Source organism: Diceros bicornis, chromosome 31, assembly GCF_020826845.1.
Source record: "Diceros bicornis minor isolate mBicDic1 chromosome 31, mDicBic1.mat.cur, whole genome shotgun sequence".
Taxonomy (NCBI): domain Eukaryota; kingdom Metazoa; phylum Chordata; class Mammalia; order Perissodactyla; family Rhinocerotidae; genus Diceros; species Diceros bicornis.
In genome coordinates, this window is record NC_080770.1 from 18,502,219 (window position 1) to 18,522,530 (window position 20,312).

Genomic DNA, 20,312 nt, shown 5'->3' on the forward strand with positions numbered 1-20,312 from the left:
CACAGAGAAACAAGCCTAATAACAGTTACGAGAAAAAAATGTTTAATGATTTTGCTATTGAAAGAAATAAACAAAGGTATCAATTAAGTCAGCAGTTACTTGAGGCTTATGGACTTTTATCCTTTAGTATCTAGAATGATATAATTTCAGTCTGAGATTTGGGAAATCACAGGTATTGGAGTAGAATCTGATTTTGAAATTGAGCTTTCACTTAATAATTGTTTAATGTAGGGAAATACCATAATTCTCACAAAACAGATGAGAAAAATGATGACTCCTAACATGTTGTCAGATTGAATGAAGAAGAAATGCATGAAAAATACCCTGCCTGATGTTCAGTACATAGTGAGCAATCAGAAAATTTCAGTATCTTACGTATGTTACTAAGAACTTATGTATCAGGCATTGTGCTGATAGTTATACAGAAACAGGTATACTGTCCTATTCCTGCCACTATTAGTACAAATAGAATAAATAAAAAAATGTTACTCACTGTGTGACGGTTAGTACTCTGAGTCCTATACTTAACCCACTTAATCCTTACCACAACTTTATAAGGTAGGTATCGTTATGATTCCCATGTAGTTAGGAAACATTTCCAATGGCACAGAACTGTTCAACAGCAGAACCAGTATTTGAACCCAGAATTTTCTTTATCAAGGGTATATGCTCTCAACCGTAAAGCCTTTTATAGGTGAATTGTTTCTCTCTTGTTCTCCTAGCTAAGGCAATGCTATAATCCTCTGACAACCTGAATTTCCTTACCTATTAAAAAGAGCTTTAAAAATAACTTTTTTATACAGAACTCTTTGTTTTCCACTTTCCCCTAGTAGATGTAAGACATATACATAATTAAGGCATTTTTTTATATGGTGCATAGTGAACATTAAAAAGAACCCAAATCTGATGTCAAGGATTCATTGAGAAACCATGAATCCTTCCAAGTTCCTATCTTGAAGCTCTGAAGCTCTGAGACCAAATCTAAAAGGCGGTAACCAATTTAAAACATTACGGAAGTAGAGTTGATGCCCCAGGGCTTTAGAGCTGATGTCCCCCTAACTATAAAGGCAGTGGGAGAAAGCTAAAACCAAGAGAGGATTGTAATTTATTCTGATGTTTGAAACATGTACCTTTGAGCTAAGCCAGAGTTAATGTTGTAACTACGCAAACCCAAGTCTTCTACCTGGAAGTCTGGTGTTTCTGCTTGCTAGGAAGCAAGCTATGGTGTCCAAGTCTTTCAAATGCAGCTGATGATGTTATAATAGGTTATGACTTCATTGATGACACTGTGGTAACAGCAGCTTGAAGTACATAATGGATCTTTCCTCATTAACACACAAAGCACAGATGCTTTAGCCCTACACCCAATGTTCCATAATCTAGCTCTAACTTACCTTTAAAACCTCTCTCTCACCCCTTGTCTTCATCTATTTAGGAAGTCAACCAAATGAAATTCCTCACATGATTGATTTCCCCAGAATAATCTCACAGATCATGGGAGCTTCACAGTTATAGTGCTAAGATGCTATTCATGTGTACCTATAATTCCTTTTTCTGAATCTATTCAAGCTTGAGTAGAATTACTAGGCAGAAATATATTATTATATATTGATAATGTATAATGTATAAAATGGTGTGTTACAGCCACCATCTCAATGGTTACTAAGAATTTTCTCTGCTATGTCATCATGTGTCTGTACAAGAAAACATATATGGATCTTATTAAACTCATTTTTAATACAACATAATTTGGGGAAAAAACGGAAATATCTGACCAGAGTCAATTACTTCTACCTCTACCCTCTAAAGAGGCAAATAACTAATAAAATAAATATTCTGCTCTAATCTCAAAGTCCCAGAGAGTTATTTAAATGAGGCCTGGAAAATGAGCTAAAACGAAAAGTGACCCGAAAATGCTCCCAATTTATTTTAAGTTGAAGTTAAATTCCATACAATGGCCTCAAGGTCCTCCAAGAGCCTACCCTCCCTTACCTACAGGTCCGTATTTCCTAAGACTCATGCCTTCCCTCATTCTGCTCCAGCTTAGGTGACTTTCATGCTGTTTCTCAGAAAAATGCCAGCCCTGCCCAGCAACAAAGATTTCTGTACTGTCTGTTCCTCTGCCTGAAACACTATCCCCAGATGATTCCCAGGCTGACACTCTCATCTCCATTAAGTCCCATTCAAATATCATTTTCTGACTAAGACTCATCCTCATCACTACTTTAAATTCCATGCCCTTTTCCCACCAATAATCCCCATTCTTCTTATTCTGCTCAGGCTCTGCCTTATTTTCCCCCAGATCTATTGTCATTTTCTAACTCTTGTTTATTAAGTTATTGTCCATTTTCCCCCATCAAGGTGCGTTAACCACAAGGCAGAAATATTTCTGTGTTTTGCTTACTACTGTATCCAAGCATACAGAACAGTTCTTAGTAACTGGCACATAATAAATATTTCCAGAATGAATAAATGGATAATTACCTTTATATCTTGAAGCTATTTTTCCCAACATAATGTCTACTTCTAACCTAGTTCCAACTATTCAGGACAAAAATCTACCCTCAAGTGGACTTTCCTGGCTCAGTATACTGTATAACTAATAAGATGCAAGAGTAAATAGAGGACTCATAACTATAACCCAAAATTCATCTCAAATTTGAAATAAATTGCAATTAAATTGTGAATTTGAAATAAAAAAACAGAAAATATCAGAGCCAGTTATGCTAAAACATCACATATAGGACAGCTTTTCAAGTTATGTGTTCCCCTGCTCCCTTTCCCTGTGTTCCCTGCTCCCTTCACTGGAACACTTAAACTTCTATGGATGAATGTGTCCCGTTAGCACCTAAAAATGAGTACTTAGAAGTGAAAATATCACACACTAGTGCTTTGGAGTGCACAGTATCACAACCACTAGAGACAAAAAGCATGCCACATTTTTTTTTATCTTCTTGATTTCTCCACTGTGTAAGTGAATATATGATGACCCAGCATAACTACCACGCTGAATTTCAAATTCTAGATAAGGGTTATACATGTCTATCATTAGTTAGAATCTTATTTAGGATAGTGTGTGTGTGCGTATGTGTGTATGTGTGCACGTGTTTGGAATAACAGTGATCTTTTGAGATCCAGGCCAGGCTTTGTATCCCCCTTCTTATTGCAGTAGCTGAGGTCACAGAGAGGCCAAACCACTTAGCTGTCCCTGATCCCAGTTGCTTACCGTTGATTAGGAAAGACACTCTTGGAAGTGACACACTTTTCCCTCTCCTCTGATGTTTTGGCATGCTCTGTTAGACCTAATATATGTATTTTCTCAACAGCCCTTTGGGACTCCTTCCATACAGTAGCCCAGAAATATGTATCTCAGTCTCCAAAGACTCAATTAGAGTTCAATTGGAGTATGGGGATGATATATTAATTAGAATATTATGAAATGAGGAATATTTTACTAAAATTTGACTCTCTTAATGGATCTAAGTCAGAATATGATTATTAAATGTCTGATGATAGAAACTCTCCAAATTGTATTAATTACATTTTTCTAGAATGTATCATATCGTTCATAATTTATTTTTTGTCATATTCTCTTCTCTCTTTTCTAGGCTACTCTTCCTTGCTTCACTCATCAGGAAACTCTTATCAATATTTGTTGTTGTGGGTTGAATTGTAGCCCCCCCAATTCATGTGGTGAGGCTTTAATGCCCAGTAACTCTGAATGTGACTGTATTTAGAGATAAGGCCTTTATAGGCATGATTAAGTTAAAATGAGATGGTTAGCATAAGTCCTAATCTTTTCGGACTGGTGTCTTTATAAAAAGAGGAAATGGAAATTTGGATACACAAAGAGACACCACTGATGGGTGTGAGCAGACAAAAGACCATTTCATGACACAGCATGGGTGGCCATCTGTAAACCAAGGAAAGAGACCTCAGAAGAAATCAACCCTGATGGCACCTTGATCTTGACCTTTTAGCCTCCAGAACTGTGAGAAAATAAATTTCTGCTGTTTACATGATCCAGTCTATTGTATTTTGATGTGGCAGCCCTGGCAAAGTAATATGCTTGGTTATCAACACAAGGGCCTTTTTATGTTGGTGCAATCTCACGTTTTATATGTAAAAAGACTACTTAAATTAGGAAATGTGGTGCATCATTATGAAATATTCTCTAATTTTTCATTAATGAATGCATAACACTGAACAAAAAATACGAATATTCATAAAATCTTAATTGTTATCAGTTATTGCTTCACCTAGTAGAGATTTCAACTCTGAATCTTCTCTTGATTGTACAGCTTTTTGAAATTTATCTCTCTACTTATCTATCTATTTCTATCTACATCAATATTTTTGTCTATTTCATATAGTTGTTATACTTTTGCTCTTAATTCTTTTGTTGTTGCTGTTGAGGTAACGTTGGTTTATAACTTAATTCTTTAATTGTTGGAGAAAACACACTTTTATTGGAAGCTCACAGTGACTCTAGGTAAAGATATTTGTTCTTTCCTCTATCTAATGCCAAGGAAATCATTGTGTCATGGCAAACAAAACACCGAAATCAGAAAAGAAAAAATTTATTTCTAAGGTCACTTTATACTAGATGTTTTACTTATGACCACCTAACTCACTGTCTCTACCAACAGATGGGTAAGTACCCTTGGAATCAGAGGTTCTACGTTTGCATTCCTGTTTTCTCATCTATGAACTATATGATTTGAAGCAAGTCATTTAATCCACCTGATACTGAAAATGATTCCATAACCAATTTTATTATTCCCATTTATAGATTAAAATATATTATATACAGGCAATTTACAAACTCTCAAGTGAAATTTTTTTTTTAAATCCACTCTCTTTCTACCCTCTCAGAATCTCAATAACTTTGTAGACTCTGTTCCTAGCTAGCAGACATAGAATGTTTCCCAAATGGCCCTGCCTCATTTGTTTTAAAAATTCATTCAAATACATTAGTACTAACTTAGACAAATGCACGCTAGTGATTTCACATCATTCATTGATTTTTTTTGTCTTATGTTATGTATTTCTATGAGTACAGGCCAATAACAATGACAAGGAGATAACCTGCAAAATCAAATATAGCCATTGTTTACCAAGTATTTCCATTTAAGAAAACTCTGCTTTATCTAACATTTTCTTCAGGGCATTTTTGACATCTTTATTTCTTAAACTAGAGATCAAGGGATTCAACATTGGAAACACCACAGTATAGAACACTGACACAACTTTATCCCTTTCCATTATAAAGCTAGTATTTGGTCGATAGTACATAGAGAGAATTGAACCATAGTACAAGGAGACAGCTGTCAAGTGAGAGCCACAAGTGGAGAGTGCCTTGAGGCTGCCTTGGGTTGAACGGATCTTCAAGATAGCAGCAATGATGAAGAAGTAGGAGGAAAGGGTAACCATGGTGAGAGTGATGACATTGGAGGCAAGTATGTAACAGAGCACAGCTTGGTGACTCTCCTTCACATCACAGGCCAACTTTACAAATTTTCTGTGGACACATCACAGAAAATTTCTGTTGTTTTAAGCCAGCAAGTTTGTGGTAAATTTTTAAAACAGGAAATTATAGACCTCAGCCTCTAAAAGTCTTCCTTCCTTTAAAGGTAGACGCAGGAGACTACAGTGTTGCCAGCAATGGGGGAAGCACCCTCTCTACTTGTCTATGTTACAACCCAGGGAACCCCTACTATAACATGCCACAATCAAAAATGGCTAAATAATGACTTTCACACTTCTGAATTGACAGAGTATGTAATATTTCAACTATTAGATCCAAGGCTTTAAAAATCTCTGATGCTAGAGAAAAAAATTAATTTTGGTCATATACTAGGGGATGGAATAAAAATTGTACTAGAAGGATAAAGAAGTGCTCTCTTGTAAATGTATCTATTTGATGGTAAGAATCTATAATTTTGAACTGTGAAATGAATGTTAATGCTATAGTTATTGTCAAAGCAGAAATTCTTCGTAATAAGCAAAAGAGGATTGAGGTAAGTGATCTTTCAATTCCCTTAGAATTTCAAGGTTGTCAGATGCTAAATTCAGTTTTAACAAAGTGTATTCCTGGAAGCAGCTTAAAACCAAGAACCAACACACCTGAGTTCTGATCTTGGTTGGCTGCAGCCAATTTTAAATAAAATTGTAACCTCTAAAACTCTATTTTTTGACCTATCTTTCTTTGTTCAGAGGGACTATATGAGATCACAGATGTGATGAAGCACTTTGAAAACTAGAAGTTCAAACTACATGTTGCATTCTCTATGATTTCATGACTTCTTCAGCTCTGTCATCTGCTCTTCCAATACATTTGCTTTACCTCCCCAGGATTTCCAATTCTACCTGTGCTATAAATCCCTAGAGTTTAGTATGTTCTCATGCAGAAACTTCCCCTTCTTTATTATTTGGCTTTTACACAAGCTGGGAAATTGCTGGGCTTGTTTACAAAGTTACAATTGGGAATAAAAATTGCAAAAGACATTTCATCCTTAGTCTCTCTTTTTTTTTCCTAGTTATTAAAATATAAAATAAACATGTGTGAATGTCTACATATATGAATATGTAAATCAATGCTTTTACAAATAAAAAACAGTTGAAGGTGGCTCAGTGTGGGACATTAGCACAGGCAAATAGCATAAAACAAGAAATTGTGAAAAAGAAAAACAAACCCTGGACTTAAAATAGAGGCATGGATAAAATTCTTGCACATCAACCAGTACAATCCACTGCTCTATGTAGACCACAGATCTGAACAAAACTTTCTAGCAGCCCGTATATACAATCACTAGCATCCAAAAGACAAACAAACCAACCAAAAGATTGGGCAACATATTAACATTCTTAGAGATACTAACTTGAAATCATTTCTGCCTGAGTCATTATAAAGAGAATGAGTAAAACATAATACATACTATATTGAATAGTGCTCTTATGTAGTAGACACAAAAAAAAACCAGATTTTTTTAGCTACATTTACTTGCCATTACTTAGTAGAGAAAGCTGGATGCATGCATTGTTAGATTCGATGGACACTCAGAAACCTTCTCCCCTACCATCGCTCTTCCTCATCTATTGCATCTTCTTTCAATAGGAGACCCTTTTAAAAGATAGATGTCTCTGGGAGTGGTCAGGCAAAAGGAGCTGACCTCTCAGCCCTCTCTAGGTTTAACACATCTGCCATCTGTGTCATTCATTTTGGGATTTTAATCAGATATTTCTTGATTTATGTATTAATTGTAAAGGTTTGCAATGATCCCCAAAATATATCCATATTTTATCTGTATCTATTTATATATATATATCTATATGTATAGTTACACTCCTTCTCTTAAGGAGCTCCTGTCCCATGCACTGCCTAACATAGAATAAGAAACATTTTAAAGTCATGAAAATCTTGACTCATTTTAATTTTTCTACACTTGACCTACTCTAAGTACTAACAAATTTTCTGCAAGATAAGTGAAGAGACAACGATGGGCCATACAGCCACAGATGGTTTATGAGAATGAAAACATCCATGAGTACACATCTAATTGCTTGCTTCATTGAAAGAGAAAATAAGGTCAGATGAAAAGACACTTGGAGACATTTCAGCTTCTTCATCAAATATAATTATAGGAAAAAAATCTTATTCTAGTTCATGAAGTAGAGTTACCTTATGTTTGATTATATTAAGAATTGTTTGGTCTTTTGTGGTTTACATGTTGTGATTTACTGACATTTTTTCCCCCTCTGGTTAATTAAAGCAATACTTATTTCATCAGCATAAGTAGTACTTCATATGAATTTCAACTCAAGTCCAGAATTCCTCACACTACCTTATAATAAAAAGTGCCATCTTTTCTCTCCACGGGATTCCTGTTTCCAAGGGTAACAATACTGGGAAGACATATAAGCCTGAGCATCCCTTTGGGCTATGCTGCTAAAAGCATAGAGGATCTTCATGTGCTATTCTGGTGCCAAGTGACCAATTATAACACTCAGTTATCTTGCTGGAATGCAGTAGGGAGAAATCATTCATCATGTATATAATTGGTCCAATTTACTTCTAAAGCCCTACTCCTTTGTAAGTTTCATTCATGCATTTGAGATAAAAGAAAATTCATTAGAAAGGAATAACTGGCAGGATAGTCTGTACGCAATAGATGCTGAAGAATTATTTGCAGCCAATAATGATAATGATAATAATAATGGTAAGGAAAAGACCATAGGGTTTTATTTCTCAAACAAGTTGTCTATCACTTAGTAAAATGTGTCCATTTTACAAACAGTGAAATTGAGACAGAATTTGAGAAATTGAAATTGAGAGAGAGAATTAAAATCATATGGTTAGATCAAGATTCATCTCCACATTAGACTATGATTATATTTACTCATTCAAAACATATTTATTATGCAACACCTAGGTACCTGGCACTGAGTTAGAGGTTGGAGGAGATACAACTGTGAGGCAAGGTAAGGTCTTAGGTGAGCTTAGTCATTATCAAGAGGTAAGCTCATGGCAGAGACTGTCTAAGAGTGAACCTCAAGTCTACAGTTCACTGGTTGTGTGACCAAGCGTGGTACACTTGAACTTGCCAAGCCTCAGTTTTCCTACCTATAAAATGGAAATAATTTCTCTTTCTCATGAAGTAGTTGTGAAGATTGAATGAGATAACATATAATAAAGTTTTGAAAAATATCAATAAAAAATAAGCACAAGTAAAAATAAAAATAAAATAGAGATATAGTGCTTGCGCTTGTGGAAGTTAAAGCCTCATGGTGGAGGTAATCAAATAATTATATAAATTTACACCTATAAATTATGACTAGTGTTGCAGAGCCATAATAATAAGGGTCACAAGATTTAATTACAGGACCTGACACAGTGTGGGACCTTTGGGAAATTTTATCTGAGAAGGTAATTTTTGACCTGAGAACTGAAGGATAATAATAGGAGGTCAATAGTCATAGAGAGTGATGAAAGTGGGAGTGGCAGCTGCAGGGAGGGTAGGGAGAGTAGCCTAGCAGAGGTCAAAGGAAATGCAAAGATCTCAGTTGAGAGAAAGCACTGTGGATTTGAGGAAGGGAAGGAAGTCCAGAGTGGCTAGACCCTGGAGAAATAAGCAAAGCTGCACGGGGTCAGGCAGGAGAGCTGAGCAAGGCCAGGCAGCGTGGGCACTGGGTGTCCATGTTAATGATTTGGAGTACATTCTAAGTGCAATGGAAGCCATTGATAGGTTTTAATCAGATGCATGCTGTGGTCAAATAAAATACAAATAAACTCTCCTTACCATGTGAAAAATAGAAATGTGAAGGCAGAGAGTCGTTCAGATGACTATTTCAGAAACCCGAACGATTGCTGATAGCACTTAGATCTGGTGATAACAATCTCTTTTGTGATAAGTAGTTGGATCTGAGAGTTATTTGGGAAGTATTATATATATATAGGAGATAATGAAAAACTTGAAGGCAAAACTATCTCTGAAATTTCCTTGTCTTTGAAAACAACCACTTTTCTCTTTTTCAGGGAGAAAAACATACTTTATCGATTTTCTAAGGGCAATTTTCTTGCAAGAAACAGCAATATCTTCTAAGTCCCTACCCTCAACAGCCTTCTTTGCTTCCAGGTCCAAGAGAGAGTTTGATCCCAGCATAAGCCAGACAGGGAGTAAAAGGACTCCTTGGGAGGACATGTGTATACACCTCAGGAGTTGCGGGACTGTGCATACTGTCATTTGCAGGGTCTGGGGAGCACAGCAGAAATGGATAATAAGAACTTGAACAAAGTTGGGTAAACCACGAAATAACATCAACAAAGCCCCAAATCAATACGGTAGAGTGCAAGTCAATCTCTTACAAACTGCAGAGGAAGGAGTCCAAAAGCTTAGGGAGACAGGTGTGGGAGATCAAAATTTGGCCACCCTGAAATAAATCTCTTCACCTTGATTATTTTCTCTGATGGATATTTTTTCTGATGAATATCCACTAACTGCCTAGAGGAATTTAACTCTGAGTATGGACTGACGGGCAGGGTCCTTGCTAAGCCCATTCTTTTCAAAGTTGTGTTTACCAAATATTTACATCTGTAAAGGTATCTCTCTCTCTGTATTAGTAAGGGGGGGGGGGATGACATTATCTGTGGAAACTCTTATCAGTATGGAAGGAGAAGACTTAAGTCTACATACTCTTGATTAGTATAATTTCTGTCTCTCTGGCCACATTCTCTATAGGTGGCCCTGCATAGAATTGTCTGACAAACATTTACATTTCCCTCTCCATGTGAATTGTCTTCTTCCCCTCTGAAATCCCAAACACCCCATTCCCAACATCCTCCTTGTCTTTAGCTGAAGATAGTATTTAAGAAGAGAATCTCTGCCATTTGTTGAGAAACTCAGTTTCCCTGGTTTCTCCTATGTATACATGTTATTAAACTTGGTATTATTTTCTCCTGCTAACTGTCTTTTAATTATTTGGCCAGCCACAAGAACCTTAAAGGAAAAGGTGGAGGGGGATTCTCCTTCCCTGACACAGGCATGTTGGTATAGACCAATAATGTGCATTCTGCTTAACCATCAACTAAATCTGTGCTTCTCAAATCTTCGATCTCAGCACCCCTTAACAGTGTTAAAAATTATTGAGGATTCCAAAGAAATTTTATGTAGGTTATATTTACCATATAAGAAATATAAACTGAAAACCTTTATTTTATTTTATTTTTATTTTTATTTTTTTTTATTTTTTAATTTTTTGTTTATTGCAGTAACATTGGTTTACAACATTGTAAAAATTTCAGGTGTACATCACTACACCTCCACTTCTGCACAGATTACATCATGTTCACCACCAAAACACCAACTACAACCCATCACCACACACATGTACTGAACCATCCCCTTCACCCCCCTCCCTCCCCCACTGCCCCCCGGCAACCACCAACCCAATCTCTGTCCCTATGTGTTTGTTTATTGTTGTTATTATCTACTACTTAATGAAGGAAATCATATGGTATTTGACCTTCTCCCTCTGACTTATTTCACTTTGCATTATACCCTCAATGTCCATCCATGTTGTCACAAATGGCTAGATTTCATCATTTCTTATGGCTGAGTAGTATTCCATTGTGTATATATACCACAGCTTCTTTATCCATTCGTCCCTTGATGGGCACTTAGGTTGCTTCCAAGTCTTGGCTATTGTGAATAGCACTGCAATGAACACAGGGGTGCATGTACCTTTACAAATTGGTGTTTTCAAGTTCTTTGGATAAATACCCAACAGTGGAATAGCTGGATCATATGGTAGTTCTAACCTTGGTTTTCTGAGGAATTAAACTGAAAAATTTTAAATATTTAATTAATTCATTTAAAATAATAAAACTAGTGATATATTAACATAAATAAGAGATTAATAAATGGAGATAACTCTATTTCCATACCAAAAATATATGGTGAGCAGAGTGGCATTGTTTTATACATTTGCATGTTTTAAAAATGTGTCTTATACAAGACAGTTGAATTCTCATTTGTGTTTGTGAATTCAATCTAAGTTATGTTATTCTGGTTGAAGTAAGTGAAGAAAATTCAGCCTTAAACAGATGTGCAGTTTGAAAAGGGAAGAATATTCGAATAGTTTTTCAGATAATCATGATATACTTCTTTGATAATACATGAAAGCACAAGAAGTATTTTCTTAAAAGATCATTGTAATATGAAATATAAAGCCAATATCAATAATATCTTGGACTATTATGAAAATAGTTTTGCGATTGTGGACCCCTTGAAAGTTTCTCAAGAACCCCCCAAGATTCCTAGACTACACTCTGAGAACCACTTCTCTAAACATATCCCTTGAAAGAGCCCAAACAACATTCTTTCACCAAGCAAAGGAAACGTATTAGTGACAAGATCATCGAAAATATCTGTGACTATCCTCAACAGACGGGAGAAGACAGTAAGAGATGCTGCCACAAAATCAGCATTCTTGATTTCAAAGAAATTAGTGGAATCCTGGACAGCTGTAGCCAAGAGAAAGCGTATACTTGTCAGAGATCAGGTGGGTACAATTACTACTATACTCACAGAAATATTTTACAGCTGACGTAACTGAGGAACAGAAATGGTTATGCACACATTGTGCTAGGTCACACAGCTAGTGATTAGTGACAGACAAATTCAAATCCAGGTCTTCTCATCCCCAAAATATATTCTCTTGACTACTACAATATCCTCCATATCTCTCAGGAACATACATGCCAGTCACTTGGAACAAGTAACAAAAAAAGGCATGGCCCCTGCCCTCAAGGAAGGAACAGTCTAGTGAGAGAACAAGTATCTATCATAAAAAAAAAGTGGAATAAGATGTATAAGAGATGTAATTATACATTTATGTAAAAGGTACAGTGATGAGAAAAAGAAGTCTGCTAGATATTGCTAAGGGAAATAAGAAAATTGTATATGTGTCTGACAAAGTTTATATGATGGAGAATTTATTTCTGTTGAAAACTTGGTAAAAATTTACCATTCGGTTGGAGCGTATGCTAGTTAATAAGCTATTGCCTCTCAGCTTCAAACCCACTCTTATACTCTGCCCTAGGATTCTGCAAACAACATTTCTTCCTTGCCACTGGCCTCCCACTAAATTCTACCTATAAAGGGTGCAAGGAGGCTGGAGAGCTGGAAGAGGGATAAAGGACTAGCTCTTTTCTGTTTTTACTTCCTGTTCCTCTCAGTGTCACCCTAGCAATGCTTCTCCACCCAGTTGTAGCACTTTTGTTCCAGTAGGAGAATTTCATTCCAGTTGATAGTTTTTCCTACAGTGGTTGAACCAGTCTTACTACAGCACCTCAAAGATACCAGCCTCAGCCACCTGCAGCCCCGGCGCCCTATGGCCAATTGGGCAGAGAGTGTTCTCTGACCTTCACTGAACAGAAATCCCTTCTCTCAGGTCTGAGTTTTAGTTTTGCATGATCCCTCCTTAAAATTTCTGTTTTAATAATTTCAACCTTTCCCCATTGTGGCTCCAGCCCTAAATGTTGTAGCTGCTTTCTGAAGTTGCTGTCTCTGTTATACCTAAGCTTTTCCTTTTGATCTTTTCTATTGAAAGGGAGGAAGAATATTCCTCTACCCTCTACATTCTTCTGGGAGAAAATCAAACAAAAAGTTTAATAACATGTATACATACCCAGGAAAACTTAATAATTCACCAAAATGGCCAAAGCTATCACCCTAAATATTATCTTCAGCTAAAGACAAAGAAAGATGTTGGGGGTAGTGGTCTGGGACTTCAAAGTGGAGGAAGGCAATTCACATGGAGATGGAAAAGCAAATATTTGGTAAACAAATATTTGGTGAGCCATCTACAAACAATGATAGAGAACTTTGATAAAATGGGCCTTGCTAGGTGCCTTTTTCTTTACCACACCTAGAGATATCTATGGTGATAGCTCCCTCCTGGGGCAGGCCTTCTATCTTAAATTCTTTAGGCAGTTAGGGGGAAGGTCAAAGTTTCTTTCTGAGTTTTTTATTTTTAAAAATAATCAAGACAAAGACACATATTTTGGGGTGGTAAATTCTGATTCCCCACACAATTCTTCAATAATAAGTTACTAATTCTTTATATTTAAATTTCCTTTGTTCAAATAATTGCTATGGTTTCTGCCTCCTGGCTAGACTCTAGTTGATTATAGAGTAAGTGCCTGACATTAGGCTCTTTGAGTGTAATGTAAATGGATGACATTAAGCTTTTGATTGCCAAGGAATCCATTTCAAATACATCCATCTCAAATAATTATATTGCCAGCTGCATGACACAGCTAGTAGCAAAACAACCAAATTAGAAAACAGGCCACCTCCACCCATGAAGTTCCACTTTTAGAAACCCCTGGGTAGCACAGATAACTGACCACTTGAGTGATCCTGCTTTTCCCCTCCAGCACTCTAATTCCTGCTCTAATGTTTTAAATTCACCAGTGAAGAGTGAACTCATGAAACACTAAGCACCTGCTCTCGACCCTACAAAAGGCAGATTTCCAGGTTCTCACTTGTTCTCTCTCAGCCTGTAACCTCACTGTGTGGCCTTTGGGCATGCTGTCTACTCTCCAGGAACTGTGAGTAATAAACCTTGTTCTTTAAAGTTCTCTGATGGTTGTTGCTGATGTATGTCTTGACATCATAATAAGAACCACAAGGGCCAGTCCAGCCACAATATTGGCATCTGGCTGGGGAAATGTTTGTGGGAACTTGCCACAAGTAGCGTGGGCCCAGGTGAATGTCTTAAGCATTTGTAGCCAATAGTATTGCTATCAATAGGCTGAGATTAACATAACAATTGGCATAGTCTGCAAGATTGCATGATTGCACTTGCAATTAGCCAAGGGAAATGCCTTTTAGCTGCAACTGGCTTACTAAATGGCTAACTCAGGTGGCTAATACTACTATGTGGGAAGTCAGCACTGCTGGCTGGAGGTCCATCAAGGTGCTATGTGCTTTTGCATATTGCCTCTGCCATATGTTGTCAGAGGTACCCATTCCAAAATGTCACTGCTGGCATAATAATTCAGAGCAGAAGGATCTCCCCAGAGCAGAATGATCAAGGCCATATCATCTAAGGAGTTGATTAGACCACTAATTGTAAAGGGCTTAATTGACTATTTATGTATGCAGGTGTCCTCCACACCTTGCGACAAGGAGACCTAATGAAGGTGGATTGCATCATAAAGCTATTAACACTGCCCAAGACGAGGCTTCAAGCTAAAGGCATGAGAAAAGGATATTCCCCTAGGTAAGGAGGAGTGAGACCTCCCTTTGCCACTACTGAGTCAGTGGGCCATGCAGCACTACTTGTCCTAACCCAGATGAGTGAAATAGCCTTGAACAGCAAACTAATGGCACCATGAAAGGCGAAATGCAGCCGACCTCTGAGGTTCTGCATCCCCACTTTACTGGCTGCTGTCACTCTAGTCCCTTGACCTGATGGGATATCATGGGTACCATCTGTGGGAGATCAAGATTTGGCCACCCTGAAATATATCTCTTTACCTTGATTGTTTTCTCTGAGGGACATTTGACCTCCCCCACTAACTGCCTAAAGAATCTGACATGGTGGCTCATTCCTGGAACAGATCTTCTATCATGATGGCTATAAAGATAATGTAAAATAGATGTTACAATGGGAGGGGCACCAAGCCCCTTTTATCAAAAAACTCTATCTCTCCCTGACCAAATTATCAATAGATGACCCTGAAAAGAATTGTCCTTCTGCCCTCTGAAGTCCCAGGCCACTACCCACCCCCAACACGTTCCTTCGCCTTTAGCTGCAATACTTAAGCAAGCAGCTTAGACAGAGGGACGAGTTGCTCATTTCTGAGTTTCTCCCATGTATACATGTTATTAAACTTGGTATTATTTTCTCCTGCCAACCTGTCTTGTTGATTATTTGGCCAGCCAGAAGAACCTTAAGGGAAAGGGCAGAGGGAGATTCTCCCTCTTCCCCCGACAGTTTTGGCGTAGTCGGCAGGAGCCACACTGGCTGGCAAGTTGCCTTCTCTGGCTGGAAGACCTGCCTTCTCCCTGGACTACTGCAGATGATGAGATACGGGAACGCCTGACAAAAGCCGGCAAAAAGGTAAGACTTCTTACCATGTCAGCCTCCTGGAATCTCTATCTGCGGAGTCCGGCGGAAGGAAATGGTGAGAATTTTTTCTCTTTCTAAATTTAAATTGGCAGGAGATTGGGAAACTAGTTTCTTGTGCTTTTAGTGACTCTTGGTTTAAATTTGGTAGAGTACTCTTGGTTTTGATCTTGATCCCTTTTCCTCCCAGAGGTAGTCTCTGTTTTTCTCTTTTGTCTGTGTCTTTTGTCATAAGAAGGAAAGTCCATAGGGTAGGATGCAGGCATAGGCCCTATAAGCCTGCTGTCTGGGCCGGCCCCACAGTCTGGTGAGTTTGTGAGTCTCACCAGACCGGCATCTACAAACTTTGCTGTGGGTTATTATGCACATGAAGTGAAGGTCATTGCCAAGGGCATCTTGGAAGCCAAAAAGGCCGCAAATTTGGTGGGCGCGGGTCGAGCAGTTAAGAGCCATTAGGGCGCTCGCCACTTTCAGAAGACTCCCCTGACAGGATAAGTTGGGTCACGGAATGGGGTAGATGACACAGGTCCCCCGCCAACTGCAAGAAAATGTCCATGCAACGATGAGGTACTCTGTAAAGCACACAGTCCCCAACCCCGCGGCACCTCCCCCCCAGGTATTATTCTGGCTCCAAGAGACCTAAGGCGTTACTAAAGCTGTCATTGTGCACATTAAAAAAAAAAAAAAAACCGGATGAGGTTTTTCCTTCTGTCTTGTTCTGTGTCCTGAAAACTTGGCTTTGTGACCAGTGAGAATATTCTCCTTGGTCTCTACCATACGGAAGGTGCATTTACTGGAGTAAATGCCCTTTTACTGGCCCTTGGTGGCCAGTAGAGTAGACTGGGGTTCCAAACTGTCTCTTTGTCCGGCTGTGCCAAGCTCTCAGGGGAGTTTGTCATAAAGGGCCCAGTCCATAAGGGCTTTTGTCGTCTTTAACTTCGTTGCTTGTTAGTGCTGGAAAAATCCCATTCCAGTATTGCCTGCCCGGTGTCACAGATTAGCAGATCTGTGACTGGAGGCGTCCCACACTATTGTGGGAGACCGGAGACACCATCCTTATCGCCTGTGCAATGAAGGTCTTTATTTCTCTGAATATCTTTGGGAGTGAATTCTCTGGATCACGGGGGCTACATCCTCTGCGCCCTCACCAGGGACGCCTCTTTGCGTCCATGGTAGATTTATTCTAAGTGTGGAAAGTTACCTCCGGGTCTTTCCTTAAAAAGGCTTATTGGTTCGAGTCACTATCGGAATAAATACACAAATGAAGATCCTACTCGTCCATGGCCAGACGACGGATCCTTTGAATTGGAAAAACTTCTAAATTGGGGAAAAAAACGTGTTGAGAGCTCTCACATAATTATTTATTTGGTACCTAAGAAAAGGCCAGAAAAAGGAAGGGAAAAATTTTACTAGCCTTAAGACCTTGACTCAGGTTACAATTGAATTGAGAACATGTAAAAGTGTAAGTGTTGATAAGATTATAAAGGTTGGAACATTTGAGCTAATTTTATATAAAGAGGTTACATCAACTTTGCCTGAGTATGTTTTAAAATGTCTGACTGGGAATGCTTCCCTGGTCCAAAATTAGAAGACCAAGACCTATTGATAAAAATTTTAATGATAACTATGTTTAAAGGTATAAGAGGTGATGAAATTTACATGAAATTTTGTAGGAAAAAACTGATGTTATTTCTATTACAGAACTGGTTAACAAAAATAGTAATTTAAATGATGGCTAATTTTATCTAATGTCTTATGAAGTCTTCCAGGCAATCTAAATAATTATTGGGAATAAGTAACTAAATAGTTGTGAAAAAGATGAATGTTGGGTAAACTTTAAATAATAATTATGTGTTATGGTGGTTACAGCTTCCAAACTCTTTTTGGTGACTTAAAACTTTAGAGTTTTGCTAAAATTTATGATAAAAATTCTCTGAGTATCATCATTTCCAAATAAGATAAGATATTAGACATTGATTGCTAAACGTACGTTTGTCTACATTTGGCTTTTCATTACAGAAAAACTAAAAGGTGTTTTGGGTCTATTGGTAAATGTGTTTTATTAAAAGATTTTACTATAAAGTAACATGTTTCTAGAAGTTATGAAGTGTTTATAAATTTTCCAAGCCACAAGATACTAATGTAAAAGAAAGTTTATAATTGTTTACTTAGTTTTTACTTACAAATTAAGGTTTCTAAAGGTTAAAATTTCTAATTAGTGTATGTGATTGAAGCTACTAAATATTAAGAAAAATATGTCTGTATACAAGGAAAGTAAGATGTATAAAGAAGGAACAAAGAATGGAAATATTTTATTTGGTTGATTAAGAAAGATAAATTTGTCCTCAAGTACTAGGAGGGAAAAGAAAGATATGGGACAAATTCTGAATGTAAAAAGAAAGTTATAGGTTTGTGGAAGAGGAATTCTGGAAAAGGAGTTTTTGCATGGTCAAGTTGGCTAAGATTAAAATGAATTTAATTAAGTAAATGAGTTTTAATAGCAAAAGTAAGCTGGTGCAAAATTAAAATTTCTCGTAAAAGGATAATTTTCTTAAACTTGATAAAGAGGTTATAAAAGATTTTTCTTTACCTTTGAGTAAGTCTACCAAAAAAAAAAAAAAAAAAAACTTAAAATAATTTCCTGTGTTCAAAAGACTGAGGTCTCTCTATTAAGGCTTTTTGGACTGTTAGTGCTCTGTTTGCATTGACTTGACTGTTTATATTTTTGACAAGCTTCCCCAAAATTCATATCTTAAATAAAGTCTTTTTTTTAGTTTTTTCTTTGGGAATTTTCAAAGGGCCCTGAAACTTCTCAAAGAAATTTGCTCTCTTCCTATAAGGAGGAAGACAAAGAAATTTGCTCTCTACCTATAAGGAAAAAGATACTAAACTTATTAGGCTGATTCAGTATGTTAAATTACATAAAAAACATTGTCAGACAAGTGATGATAAGCCTGCTTAGGTGGTATTTTGTGGGTTAATGTTAATGATATAGGCGTTTTAAAATTGTATAACATTAGTGAAATGCTGATCTGTCCTGATTATCAGTCATAATTCTGGTTATTATTATTTTAAAGTGTTGTAGGTCACCAAATTAACCAAATTTCTTTGTCAATTGCCATTTTGAGGTCTTGTTGTTTACAGACTTATTTCTTTGCTCTAATGCTTTTGCAAAATGTTTCAACTTCAGAAAATTCATAGAAAGGACTCTGAAATTTACACTGAATTACAGGCTTCTGATAAATTTTCTGATCATAAAACTGAACTGGGTAAAAAAATTACAGAAATCTGATGGAGAGACTGACTTCATGAAGCTGCTAACAGAAAGACTGGGATCGAGAATGGATCACACGGGACTGAATGAACTGATGAGGATGATTATAATTTTTGTGATTTTTCATTTAAAGTATTGCTGAATTTTTAATGTTTTGTTTTTTCAGATTTAAAGAAAACTTTTTCTTGTTTCTCCTGCACTAGCTATGACTTATAACAATTTGGTAAATGATATTTTTGTAAGTACAATGGAAATATTTATCTTTTTCTCTCTACCTGATCCCTCCAGGATTTAGAAACTCTTAGTAAGTGAGTATTGTTGTTTTCATGGCAATATAGTTATTTGCATAAGTTCAATAAGAATCTGTTCTCCTTATAACAGGACACAATTGGAAACACTGGTTATATTACCAAGGCTGTGACTGGAACATCATATTTGCGATATAACCATACAGCTTTTGAGGAATGAAGATTGGACTTTATGGAATAAAACCACGTGGAAATATTGGCCTGGTACCTTATGTTCCAAGCAGCACTTACCAGGATAAGTAAAGAATGTCACTTATCTGGCAGGTACAAGGAACCTCGAAATATTTTGGAAGAACCTCGGAAGAGAGGAATTCACCCAAATCTGTAGGTATTACAGGCAAACTCTGATGACAAAATCCTTGGCTTGGCTTTCCTGGCCTGGAGAGGCCTTTAAAGTTCAATCTGAGATTCCTTATAAAAAGTTCCAGCAAAGCAGATTTAAAAGAGCCTATGTGATCAACTGCTATTCTTGCTGTACTTATGTAAATAATTGGGCCAACTTTATTGGAACTAGACTTATTTTGCAAACTAGTTTTAATTTTGCTATCTTAATAAAAATGAGGGTGATTTTAGAGAGAAAAAATTATATTTCAGTAAAAACTATAGTATACATTTGCGGATATTAGATCCTAGTTTTGTTAATTGTCTTTTGAGGTTTTTGTTTTATATCTGTTGACGGGACTAGATCCTGATTTCTTCTATTCTCCTAAAATATCTGGCTACAGATATCCAAACTAACGTTTTTGATTTTTTCCATCATTTTCATTTGAAATCACTGAAAACTGAACCTGCCCTTTTTCCTGAAGCCTTACAAACTGAAGCTGATGGACTTGATACAAACTTAAGAGATTACTTGATGACATCATCAGAGACATTTTAAACTGCAAAAGATGCTTTGATGCTGACATCTAAAATTCTTCTTCACTGGCTGTCCTCTAAACTCAAAAACTGCTTTACAACTTACTCTAACCATTAACCTTGTTTTTCTTTTGTTTACATGGAAATGCTTCTATTAAATACTTGATTGCTTGCTTCCATAATATAGGGGTAACCTTGAGAGCCCACCTGTATCACCACCTTCCAAAATGAACTTA

At 37.0% G+C, this 20,312-nt stretch overlaps 1 long non-coding RNA gene across 1 annotated transcript; it reads left to right on the top strand.

Annotated features, from left to right (window-relative positions):
• The first annotated feature begins 15,306 nt into the window (after positions 1 to 15,306).
• Positions 15,307 to 19,766, top strand: LOC131395090 (uncharacterized). Its single transcript, XR_009216264.1, has 2 exons — positions 15,307 to 15,694; positions 19,292 to 19,766. It is a non-coding gene; the product is annotated as an uncharacterized LOC131395090 (long non-coding RNA).
• Positions 19,767 to 20,312: the final 546 nt, after the last annotated feature.